We start from the raw sequence: 12,678 nt of genomic DNA, 5'->3' as shown, positions 1-12,678 counted from the left end.
TTGTGTTAAAAAGGTAAAGAATATCCAAGAAGGTCACATTGTGTTTTGTTGTTGTGTTTTCTAAAATGTTACTGTTTAATTGTTTTGTAGTGTTTTCTAAAATTTTGTTTTATTTACGTATTTTCTAAAATGATGTGGTTTCTGAAATATTGTGTTTTCTAAAATGTCGTGCTTTCTGTCAAGTTCTGTTTTTTTACAATGCTGTTTCAGTTTTTTTGTTGTGTTTTTTGAAAAGTTGTGTTTTCTAAAAAAAATTTTTTCATTCTTTTTGCATTATCTCTTTTATTGTGTTTTCTAAAATGTTGTGCTGTTTCTGTTTTGTTGTAGTGTTTTCTAACATGTGTTTAATAAAATATTCTGTTAATCGTTCTCTTGTGTTTTCTCCTTATTTTGCATTTTCAATAGTGTGTTTTCTAAAATGTTGTGTTTTCTGTTTTGTTGTGTGTTCTAAACGGTTACTGTTTTTTGTTTTGTAGTGTTTTCTACAATTTTGTTTTTTGTTTTACTTTCTAAAATGATGTGATTTCTGATACATTGTGTTTTCTAAAATGTTGTGTTTGTTATGTTTTCTGAAATGTTCTGCTTTCTAAAATGGTATCTTTTTCCTTCTTTTAGCTTTATCTGTTTTGTTGTGTTTTCTGAAAAAAAAATTTCCCTTCTTTTAGTGTTATCTGTTTTATTGTTGTGTTTTCTGAAAAGTGTTTTCTGTTTTGTTGTGTTTTCAATAATGTGTTTTCTAAAATGTTCCTGTTTTCTGTTTTGTAGTGTTTTCTAAATTTTTGTTTTATTTTTGTATTTTCTAACATTATATGGTTTCTGAAATGTTGTTTTCTAAAATGTTGTGCTGTTTCTGTTTTGTTGTTGTGTTTTCTAAAAGGTTGAGCTTTCTGCAGAGTTGTGTGTTTTTTGTTTTTTACCATACTGTGTTTCAGTTCATTTGTTGTGTTTTCTAAAAAGTTGTGTTCTCTGAAATGGTTTGTATTCATTCTTTTTGCATTATCTGTTTTATTGTTGTGTTTTATAAAATGTTGTTCTGTTAATTGTTCTGTTGTTGTGCTTCCTGTTTGGTGGGTTTTCAATAATGTTGTGTTTTATAAAATGTTGTATTTTCTGTTTTGTAGTGTTTTCTAAAATTTTGTTTTTTGTTTTATTCTTGTATTTTCAAAAAAAAAATGTGATTTCTGAAATACTGTGCTTTCTAAAATGTCATGTTTTCTGTTTTGTTGTTGTGTTTTCACAAGTGTGTTTTCTAAAAGGTTGAGCTTTCTGTCAAGTTGTGTTTTTCTGGGGCGTCGGTGGCTTAGTGGTAGAGCAGGTGCCCCATGTACAAGGCTGTTGTTGCAGCGGCCCGGGTTCGAGTCCAGCCTGTGGCCCTTTGCTGCATGTCATCCCCTCCCCTTTCACACTTAACTGTCCTGTCCATTAAAGGCAAAAAATGCACAAAAAAATATCTTAAAAAAAAGTTGTGTTTTTCTGATCTGTTGTTATGTTGTCCTTTTTGTTGTTGTGTTTTCTGTTTTGTTGTTGTGTTTTCTGAAATGTGAAATGTTCCATTTTCCATTCTTTTGTTGTCTGTTTGATTTCTGTTTTCTAAAGTGTGATGTCTGGTTAGTTGCTGTGTTTTCTGAGCTGTTGTAGTGTTCCAACATGTGTTGTCTTCAGTATTGTTGGGTTTTCTACTTTGTTATTGTGTTTTGCTCAGTATTTCTGTTTGTCCAACGTTGCTGTGTTTTGCACCTCAAGGCCACCGCTGCAATACATGCAAAGCACCATTATGACCCACACACCTCACCACTCAACCCGTGTACACACATAAATTCTTATTTCCTCAAATGGGAACATTGAGATGCAGCGAACATAAACAACACGCCCTTACCTCCCACATATTCCCACACCGGCGTGAAGACGAACACCACCCATTTACCCATCTACAACTCAATAAAACACACAACCACATACACACACATCAGAAGAACAAATAGTGAGGCTGATTCTGTCGAGAAGCTATATCTTTGTTCCTTCACCACCCCCATTCCCTGAGCATTACCCATCATTCTCAAAGGCGACGGGCAGAGAGAGTGAGGGAGAGATACATGCTAAGTGAAATGGGAAATAAAGGAGTGAAGAGGAGGAGTGGGAGATGTGACAGCAAAAAGGGAGACTAGTGAGAAGAGGGAGAGGATGATAGGGGAGTGCCACATTTGCTCATCCTCAGGCCTCTGGAGCACAACACACATGCATGGCAGCCTCCGGCTCATCACGGGACAACAAGGGAGAAATGAGAACAAGAAAATGAACGAGGGAGGCAGCAGATTCAAATGAAAGGAGAGATAAGAAGATCAAACTGTAACAAGGGAGTAAAGGAGCAGAATTACAGAGTGAAGGAGAGTAGAGAGAAGGAGAAGGGAAACGTGACATGGAACATGATGCTCCCAGTAGCCACTGTGGTGGGTCTTTGACACACTCAGGGACATTCAGGGTGGGCGAGCAGGCTAAGCTGCCTTGAACATAGATTAGCAAAGAGCCACATGAACAGTGAATGATGTTAACACTGAGCTTTGCAGTGCAGAGTTGCTGCTTTGGTTCATCCATGGCCACATGAGGGTTTTATAAAACCTAAAGCACTAATGTGATGTTGATATATTTAGCCAGTTTCAGATCTAGCAGGTAATCATATGCTTTATGTTTTATCATTACACAGATTACGATGTAAAGCAGAAAATGATGCAGCAAAGGTTATATGTTAATACGTGGGAATCAGCAAAGACAGAGGAATTATGGTCTGGGAGCTTTGGAGGGAATAAACCTTGGGGAAGCATGTTGATGATTGCTGTTCATGCTATTTTGTTGATTAGCATATGAGCACAGTGTTGAGGGTGCTGCCACATTTACTCATTGTTGTACACACTTGGGTGGGGATGTTCTGTGACACAGGAGTGCAGCAACATGAGAGGAGGCTAATTTCAGCAGTTGAGCAGATGAACAAATTATGGCACAGGCCCGTGGTACCATTGCTACGCTGGTTTGTATCATAAAAAGCATGGACTACACTTACGGACTGTCAATCATCAGCGCAGACTATAATGCAGCAGCCTACAGATAAGGAAAGCGGAAAAAGCAGAAGAGGAAAATCTCTCTCGCTGACAAAGTATAGTAAACCCTTCTCAAATGTCTTGGAGTGAGATAACATTTTAACAGGCTGCAACTCCAAAACCAGATCTCTTATGTGCAGCAGTCGAGGCGAGGCAATGTTCCCTCGTGCCACACCAGTTGGATGACTGAGTGAGCACTGTGCAGCGCTAATTTCCCTGCCAGCCCAGGGCACGAAGCTGGGTCTACGTCCTCAGAATCGCTGCAACCTCATTGTGTATCTACACACAGGCTTCTGTCTTTTTTCTGTCCGACAGCTACCTTTTTTGACCTTCTCTGGGCTCCCTCCCTGTTCTCTCGCTTCTCTCTGTGCTCTGATGTGAAGACAGGGCTGAAGCTCAGTAATTTGGAGTCAGAGATAAGGGCAGGCGGAGGATATTACTTGTGGGTAGACAGTGATTGAATTGGCTCCAGAGGGTCAAACACACCTAAATGACAACGTGGCGGAAACCCAAGACCCATTTATTTAACTCGGAAAAGCCTCGAACGACGGGCCCGCAACAGAGGCAGAGTGCAGGGGGATGTGATGATGAAATGCACCGTAGCAGAGCTGGAGGGGAGAGCAGGGAGGAAAACAAAAGGACGCCGTGGCTTGCATCTCTCTCTGTGATCATGTGAGCCTAATTTATGTGCAGGAAGGAGACTAAATAAACCTACAGGGATATAAAGTCAGTCGGGTCATTCGAGGGCTTCCTGGAGACAGGAAGCACGCAGAGACACAACAGTAGAGAAACTGGGAGTAGAAAAGGGAGAAAATAAAGCTAAAAGTAAACAAGAGTGAGAAGAGAGGTAAACACACCTGTTTTTATGCGCATTTTCAATGTGCCCTTAAAAAAAACTGAGTGGAAACACCTTATATTCAAAAAAGAAAAATGTCGAAATATCTAAAATATATTTTTTAGGCAGAAAAATAAAGTGAAATGGAGAAAGACCTAGACTAGAATTACCGCCTAGCGCTTGTATGCCTCTATCAACTAGTCAAGTCGCAGTTTATATCCACTCATATCATATGTGGTAAAGAAAAAAAAAAGGAAGTTATCACTTTATTTACTTGTATGATTCCAGTGAAACATTTCCACTAAGAAACTGGACTGATAGAAAGCTTCATTACACGGTGCAGTGACAATGACTTGAAGCTCAATATCAGCAAAACCAATGAGCTTGTGGTGGCCTACCAAAGGGACTGGAGAGAACACAACGCTGTAGCCATGACAGTAGACAATGCTTCAAATATATTTGTTGCTGCAAAGAAGCTCGGGCTGCAGAATTAATCGAATTTTAATCAAGATCACTATTTTGGCTTCCCACTATTAAATGAACATGATCAGCTGCAGTATTGATGTTTAAAAATGTGTGCTCTGTTCACAGAAAACTCTGCTACATGTCAAATCAAGCACATCCTATAATAACATGCCTCCACTTTGAGGAAGCTGTGCAAGTAGGTATTACTGCACCTGGAGCAGCTACATGACGCACCTTCTAGCTTCATGACTCGCCCACCATACCTACACGTCAGTCCATGATCAGCCCCCTTCGCTCCTTGGTCTGGAAGCGGAAGTCCCAATGAAACTGCGAGGTTAGCAATTAGCTAGCTATGATGTATTAGGTTAAAAGAGACGTGGTTAAGGTAAGAGTTATGGGAAGGGTCACATCTTGTTACTTCTAAAGTGAATCACGTCTTTATGTATTATGAATTACAAAGTGGATTATTGCCACATTTGGTCTCATTTATTCACTACAGTGTAGCATTGTAGCAGGGTTCAGATAGCCGCTGTGTTGGTGGGTTTGTCTTGTACTACTGGTGGCCGCAGTTTGTACGGGCATGTCATGTAGCTATACATGTCTCAGGTTGTCTGCTACCTGCCTACAGCAGCAGCCTGTAAAAAAACATTCCTCAATATTGCCACTGCAGACAGGTAAAACAAAAATCATTCGTTCATCAACCATCATCATCTGTTTCTTGAAGTATTATGGATTTAGGAGAGAACAAATCATATGCAAAGAGTGCACTGGATTGTGTCTGCACCACAAAGCAACATAACTAACTTGTTATACCAGCAAAAAAACCCACAATCTGCAGTGCAATGAATGCATGAAGGCTGAGAAGAACAACAATGATAACGTTACCTCACTGAATCTCTGCCCTTGTACAGAGTCAACTCAGACATCCATAATAGTGCTGCTGTACAGCATGTCACCATACGGTGACTGCTGTCAAAAATTACACAGCAGCAGAAAGTATTCATAGAAGATGCTCTGAAATCAGGTGAAAAAGAACCTTATTTTGATGCAAGGATTTTTCAATACCAGGTATATAGTACAAGATGTACTAGTAAGGGTACAAGTAAGGGTAGTGCTCTGTTGATTTAGTTTTGGGTAAGTTTTGGCACAATTTTATTTATATTTTGCTTCTCGGAGATGCACTGAATTCAGGTGAAGAGAAGCTACAAATTCTAAAACATGGATGCTTCAAACACATCTTTACCCCAACAGCACAGAAGATCTGTACAATCAGCATAGTTTCAAGATGGGGACCCATAATTAGTGTCTCTAATTCAGTATTTGCCCCAATGTCTCCCCCTCTGTTGCCGATTTATAGTGCTGAATAATGGCCAGAAAAGTGTTTTTACAGGACATTATGTCACAGTGAAGTTGACCTTTGAACTTTTGAATATAAAATGTTGTCACTTCAGATAATTTTATCCTATTAGACATTCATGTGAAATTTTGTCATAATTTGTGTGCGCATTTTTTAAGTTGTAGCCTAAATCGTGTCTGTGAGCTCTCAATGACCTCTGACCACCAAATTCTAACCAGTTGAACACTTGTGCCCGACTCAGAATTTTGTGTGTCAAATTGGATTTGGCTTTTCAGTACAAATATGAAACCATTTGTCCCTTTTTTTCAATATAGAGTTGTAGAACTTGAAGAGAGATGGACGTGACATTTAGGGAAACAGTGACAATCATGTAATATAGTAAACAAGCCAAGTTAGCCCTCCGATCTAATGTGTGCTAATTACGCTAACAACAGCTCGGTAAATTTGCAACAACATTTTTTGCAGACACTAAATATCAAATAAAACCCAGACTATATTGTATTTAGCTGCTGTGAGCTGTGAATTCACCACCTCTGAGCAGAAGGCAGAAGAAAAGGTTATCTCAGAGCCTGACCAGGCAAAGCTTCTCTACCTCTGGGCAGTTGCCTCTGTTTCACTCAGACTCACCCTAGGTCTGGGTCTGCAGCTGCCTGTGGCGGAGAGCAGCGTGAAAGCGAGGAGTGCTCACTCTGCAGCCAAATGTGGGGACCAAAACATTCCCAGAAGTACACTACACACTGACTGATAGAAAGAAGAAAAAAACGCTGCTGAACTTGAAGAATGTCAGTCGACTGAGAACTCAGAGGTCTCCAACTAATGATTTGAGTCTTTGACTTTCTGGGGCAGCCATAGTGCAAAATCTGAAGTGTTTCATTCAAGGTGCTCCTGAGATATCGTGCTCATGACAATGGAATGGATGGATGCACACACAACCTGAAAACATAATGCCTCCAGCCACAGCTGTCGCCGGTGCAGAGGCCTAAAAATACATCATGACAGACAGGAAGCATGAAGTGAGTTAAATGTCCACTGGAGAGACTTGCAATTTGCAGCAGACGAAAACATCAGCGATGAGGAGACTGTAACCAGTTTGTTTAAGGTTTAGCCTTCATTCTTTTCATTCTGTCATCTTGTGCTCTCTTCTTCTGTAATGGTTCATTGAGAGGCCCGAAGAGTCTGCTCAACCAACTATATTAATTCACAAATTAGTTTTGTCGATTTTCTGGAAATCACATTAAAATTTATGACAAATTTGGAAGAAAACTTGACTTAAGTTGGGTTAAAACAATGGATGGAAATCGAAGTCTAGTGTCTCATTTTCCATCCAAAATTAGTCTTCCTTCCAGATGTGGTGGAGCAGACAGGATATTAGGGTCAGTAGGACAGCTCAGTGTCCAGTGGACCAAAAACTAAAATTGTCCAAGTTCACACAAGCATAATTTTGACACACATTTTTATCCAAACATAAATTTAGAGCAGCGATAATTAACTTTTAGCCCAGGAGAACAAGCTGGAAGCAAAACACTGACATATGATCACTTTGTTAAGTTAATATGGTGATTGTGTTAGCGAACAGCTGCCAATTACACATCAAGTAGACGTGGAACATTAGTATTAATTCAGAGTCATGTGTTAGGTCACCAGATCAATGTAAAGTAATATAGACTCTCCTATAGTTCTTTTTTGGTCTCAACTGACTCCTGAGGGACATATCCTTCTCTTCAGCTGCTGAATGCTTGTTGCTGAATGAATGTTCACGAGCTAGATGCTAACTTTGTCTGTATGCTGAGCAGGTAGTGTAGCGTATGGTAGGTTTATCAGAGGAACCAAGACAGATAGCTGTGGGCTGTAAATAAAACTGAGCTGACGGACACTGAAATGCAAAAAAAAGGGGTGATAATTCTCTGTGAGCTGATTAATACGACTCCCTCCACCAAACACATAGTCACAGTGCAGTTTTAAGAACTTCTGTCCTTACATACTGCATGGCTGTCAGCTCATCAGTATGTGTAACTGACTCGTTCAGCTGCAATGTTATGCTTTGCAGGCAAGACAACATTTCATACACAACGCTGATTTATCCTCTGTTTTTCTTCGCCTCACTGAGACTCTACTTTGAAATGCAGTTGCTGAGTTTGACACAGTTCAGTAGATGACACCTGGAGCCAGAATCAAACTAGTCAATGGGCTTTAAAAAAAACAGGAAAAAAACCAAAGACACAACGGCTCTGATCAAACCCCTCGAGATTCCTCCTGAGCCCTCTGGCATCTCTGTCTGTGTGTGTGTGTGTGTGTGTGTTTGCATGCTTGGGTGGAGAAAATGCCTCTTTTACATGAAAAATGCACACATGAGCAGCCCCAGAAATAACAAACAAGCATGAAAAACTATCCCAAAAAACAAGACCACATAATCTCAGAAGTCTGTGCCTCTCAACCCCCCCCCCAAAAAAAAAATTCAAAGAAGAGGAGTAGCCAGCTCGCATGCTTAATAGTTACCCAGCGGTGAAGACGTGATTGACGTGGCTGCAGGATCGGAGCCTCTCTGGAATCGAGCCAACGCTTGTGTGGCTGCCCTGCGCTGGCGGAGGGGGAGGAGGGGTTGAGGAGGCCTGGATGTGGAGTAAAGGCGGCAGCAACCTCCTCACACGTGTGTGTGTGTGTGGGGGGGGGGGGACCTACAACACAAAGAATAGGGTCAGAAACTTCTCCCCAGTGGACTGAAGTAAATTTGATAAGAGGCTGAGAAAGGCACACCATTTAACAGCTGTCTTTTAGAGTTTAATCCTTTATTGTCGCTGGGATAAATGCCAAAGTCCCTCCTCGGCCCTCCCTTTCCCCACAAGCCCACTGACACGCAGACCTGGGAGCAAAGCAGTAACAGCAGGGGTTTTAAAACACGGCAACACTGAGTATAAAGTAAAGGTTTCACCCAACCTTTGAGCAAGATAGACAGAGCAGGGCGGCTGGGCTCTAACTCAGCAAACCTCTGTGACTCTGGCCTGTTTGTTGGGCTGTTTATTATCAGCAAACAGCACACTCGGGCCTGGAATATAGGACTGCTGAGACACTGGGTGCTGGCCGCTGGGAAGAAACAGGGAGTGAGGCAACGTGGGAGGAATGCCAATGAGTGCCCCCTCTGTCTCCTGCCTGCATAAGATTTCATTTGCCTCTCTGGCACAACACCGCCCTGCTAAAGCTTCTCTATCCTGGCCTCAGGTTTGATGGTGATGTTAACAGTCTTTTCTCTGATTCCAAGCCTCATCCTGACCATTAACCAACGCTAATAACCGTGGTAATCCGCTCTGATACAGCCCAACCAGGCAATTTGCGGCTAAGATAGTGCACAGCTTGAAAACGAGGGCTCTTACAAAATAAGAGGAAGATATTTAGAGAAAGTTTGTCAGCAAACAGGTTGCCTTCGAGGTGTGTCACATTTCCAATAAATCTAGTGGGGGAGCAGTGCAGGGGTTGGCAGCAAAAAAGGAGAGCACTCCCTAACAGTTCAAAACAGATATAAAAGTTTAATGCCAAGCTTGCAGCAAGCAGCCAGCAGAAAGGGAATGAGCTGAACTATTTTCAGAGTAGTAAGTGGCATTCATAATTCACATTATAGTTTTATATGGGGGAAATAGAAGATTCCTTCACTTATTGTCTTCCTCTTTCTGACTGTAACGTCGACAGCATTGATGGATGAGCTGTAGCCACTGAGTGTTTCTATGTTGATTTACATGCGTGTGAATGACAGAATATTTCATTGGTTTAATGCACTCAGTATGCTAAATTCTGCGTGCGACATCCCGCAATGGTGTCAAAATGAGACACAGTTGAAGCAGCCTGACGCTGTATCACTGGCAACTGCGAGAGACAGTTTTCATTTTCATATCAGACAGCCAGAATCCAGCACAACAGCTATTCCAGACTCTAATTCTCAGTCAATTAGTTCTTCCTGTTGACAGCAAATAATGAGATGTAATAATATGAGGATATTACTATGATCAAAAGTTGCCACAGATATTTATTCAGTTAGAGCCGGGCCACCCACAGAGAGGAAACAGCAGGGGGCAAAAGAGATAGAGGTTGAGCGAGGAAGACATTATGTGGAGCAAACTGTTGAATACAGACATTATGTGTGCAAAAATAAAGCGACAAGGTGAGAAACAATAATAAGCTGTTACAGCGACGCTTCCCTCAAGTTATAAGTGATAAATGTTATTCAACTGTGAAGACAACAGTGAAGAAGGATGTTAAAGGGATAGATTCTCTGAAGTGAGGTTATGTGAGGTACTTATCTATAGTCAGTGTATTACATACAGTGGATGTCAGTTGGCGTGCCCCCAGTTTGGAGAAGCAGACAGGAGCACCTGCACAGAAGCTAAGCAATGTAGTGCTGTGGAGGTATCAAAAAGTGTTTTAGCCACCTACAAAAAAGGCTCAACTTAAAAAAAAAAATACAAGGGTACGCTATATTTAAAATATTTTCACGGCTTTATTTCAGACAGTGATTTCAGGGGGGGGACTGACGACGTTATACCTATTTATTATCTCTTCAAAGCCCGCTGACTCCATCAACTAACAAGTAATTTTACTTTGCTGAACAATGGAGAGAGTTCGGAGTAAAGCTGCTGCTCTATCGCATCGAAAGGGGTCAGCTGAGGTGGTTTGGGCATCTGATTAAGATGCTCCCTGAGCACCTTCCATTAGAGGTGTTCCAGGCACGTCCAACTGGTAGGAGGCCCCGGGGCAGACCCAGAACACGCTGGAGGGATTACATATCTTGTCTGGCCTAGGAACGCCTCAGGATGCCCCGAGAGTAGCTGGAAAGTGTTTCTGGGGAGAAGGACTTGTGGAATACTTTGCTCAGCCTGCTGCCCCCATGACCTGGCTTCAGATAAGCAGTTGAAAATGGATGGATGGATGGATAGAGACAGGAGTTACTGGTTTACCTTTGCCTTGAGTGGTTTGTTTGTGTTGTTGTGTGACTTTGCTGAATCCAATCTAACTTAAAACACTCAAGTCATTCAATAACACAACAAACTAACTGACTGAGGCAGCGGTACATCAGCAGCTCTGTTTTTGTCAAAGTCTGGTGGCTTTAAGACGGAACAATGATGGATATAACATCTTCCGTTTCCCATTGGAAAGGGCTGTCTGACTGTAAGGTGAAGTGGTTAAAACATTCTAAATATAGTGTACAATTAAACTAATATTGATTTTTTTAGGTGGCTAAAATACATTTTGCTGGTGCCCCCATACACACCAGTACATTGCTTAGCCTCCATGCACAACGACCAACATCTGTTGTATGAAATACACTGACTATGGATAAGTACCTCATACAACCCCACTTCAAAAAATCCAAACTACCCCTTTAATCGAATGTGAAAATATCAAGAATAACTTGGCATTTTACATTACTGCCATAACCTGTAAAAATAATGGACACTAACATGAAGTTAGAGGCTGCACTTTGAGCTAAATGCTAGTGTCAGCATGATTACATTCACAATGCTAACATGCTAATATAAGTAGGTTTAATGTTAACCATTGTATAATGGTTACCATAGTAGTTTAGGTGTTAGCTAGCTAACATTTGTTAGCACTGAACACGAAGCTGAACTGAATTTTGACCTTAACTTCGCACTTACGGAAAAAGTTAGGATTACAATTCATCTCAGAGGGGTACTGCATAGACTGTACAAAATAATGGAGCTACAATGACGTCACCCATTGGTTTGTGGATTTCCATTTTGAAGCCTTGAGTTTGCTATTTTGACCGTTGCTATCTTGTGTTTTTGGAGCCAGAAGTGACCATATTTGGGCGAGGGGCGAGGGGTGGAGCCCACTGAGAAGCTGAGAATACTATCAGCAGTAGCAGTATAGAAAATATATACAGATGAGTTATATAAAATTCATCCCCATACAGTTTTCATGAATGGGGAAATTGGCTTTAGAAGCTGTAAACATGTTTATTTTAACATGGGGGTCTATGGGAATTGACTGGCCCTGGAGGTAGCACCTTGGTTTCTGCAAACCATGGATATGTAACATTTATACATTATTATATAGTAGATAAGATGGAACTTTGTGTTTAAACAATGTTGTGGTGAACATGTGGTTAGGTTTAGGCACAAAAACCACTTGGTTATGGTTAGAAAAAGATCATGTCAGAATCAACACTGGAAATGCTGCCCATGTCGAGTTAACACTGACCACTGTTTGCTGTTATCAAACAGTGGTCTGCAGCTTGGCAGCAGTCTCACCTAGGTGTCACCCCATCCAGGTGTAGGGAAAGTCAGCTCATATGCATGTAATCAGAAGTACTTAACCTTAAAAGTGTTGACATGATACACATGAAACCTACAAATGTAACGTATCTGTGGTGTGCACAAATATACAATGCCAATATTTCCTTTGGCAACTGGGTTGAACGAACAGCTACACGTTCGTACTGTAGCCTGTAGACAGCACACACAGGGGGAACACACAGATGTCTGCCAACGCACTGAACAAAATAACAAAAGCAATGTCACTTTACATAAACATGTAACTTGGACTGAGACACAAATGAGAACGTTAAGCCATAACCACAGCAATGGCAATAACAACTCGCCCAAAGAATAAATGTCCACTTTACTGAATTAGACAATAAAACCACAAGAAATCACTGAGCTCACTGTTGCACTGCAAACAGAGAACGATACGAATGCTGGACGAGGAAGACATTTATGTGAGTGAAAGAAAGTTCAAGGCAAGAATCAAATTTTGTAGCCTCTTCCATCTGTGTGCTTTTCAGGTTAATCTAAAGGATGACAGAAATGCCAAACAATAAAGAGCCCCAAGGCAGTAATTTTGAGAATGAAATCCAGACTGCCTCTTTTAAACACTTATTTATGATATTATTGATGTTTTTTACTTATATCCTCTATACA

The 12,678-nt window shown here is 41.0% G+C and overlaps 1 protein-coding gene across 1 annotated transcript in view; it reads right to left on the bottom strand.

Annotated features, from left to right (window-relative positions):
- Window positions 1-8,380, bottom strand: part of drp2 (dystrophin related protein 2) — a 201,141-nt gene extending 192,761 nt beyond the window's left edge. The window contains exon 1 of the mRNA XM_049586080.1: window positions 8,246-8,380. The gene's annotated coding sequence lies outside the window, so the exon portion shown is untranslated. The remainder of the gene's footprint in view (window positions 1-8,245) is intronic.
- Window positions 8,381-12,678: the final 4,298 nt, after the last annotated feature.

This window comes from Epinephelus fuscoguttatus, linkage group LG9, assembly GCF_011397635.1.
Source record: "Epinephelus fuscoguttatus linkage group LG9, E.fuscoguttatus.final_Chr_v1".
NCBI classification, from domain to species: domain Eukaryota; kingdom Metazoa; phylum Chordata; class Actinopteri; order Perciformes; family Serranidae; genus Epinephelus; species Epinephelus fuscoguttatus.
Note: the sequence above shows the minus strand (reverse complement) of the source record. Positions and strands in the feature narration are given on the sequence as shown.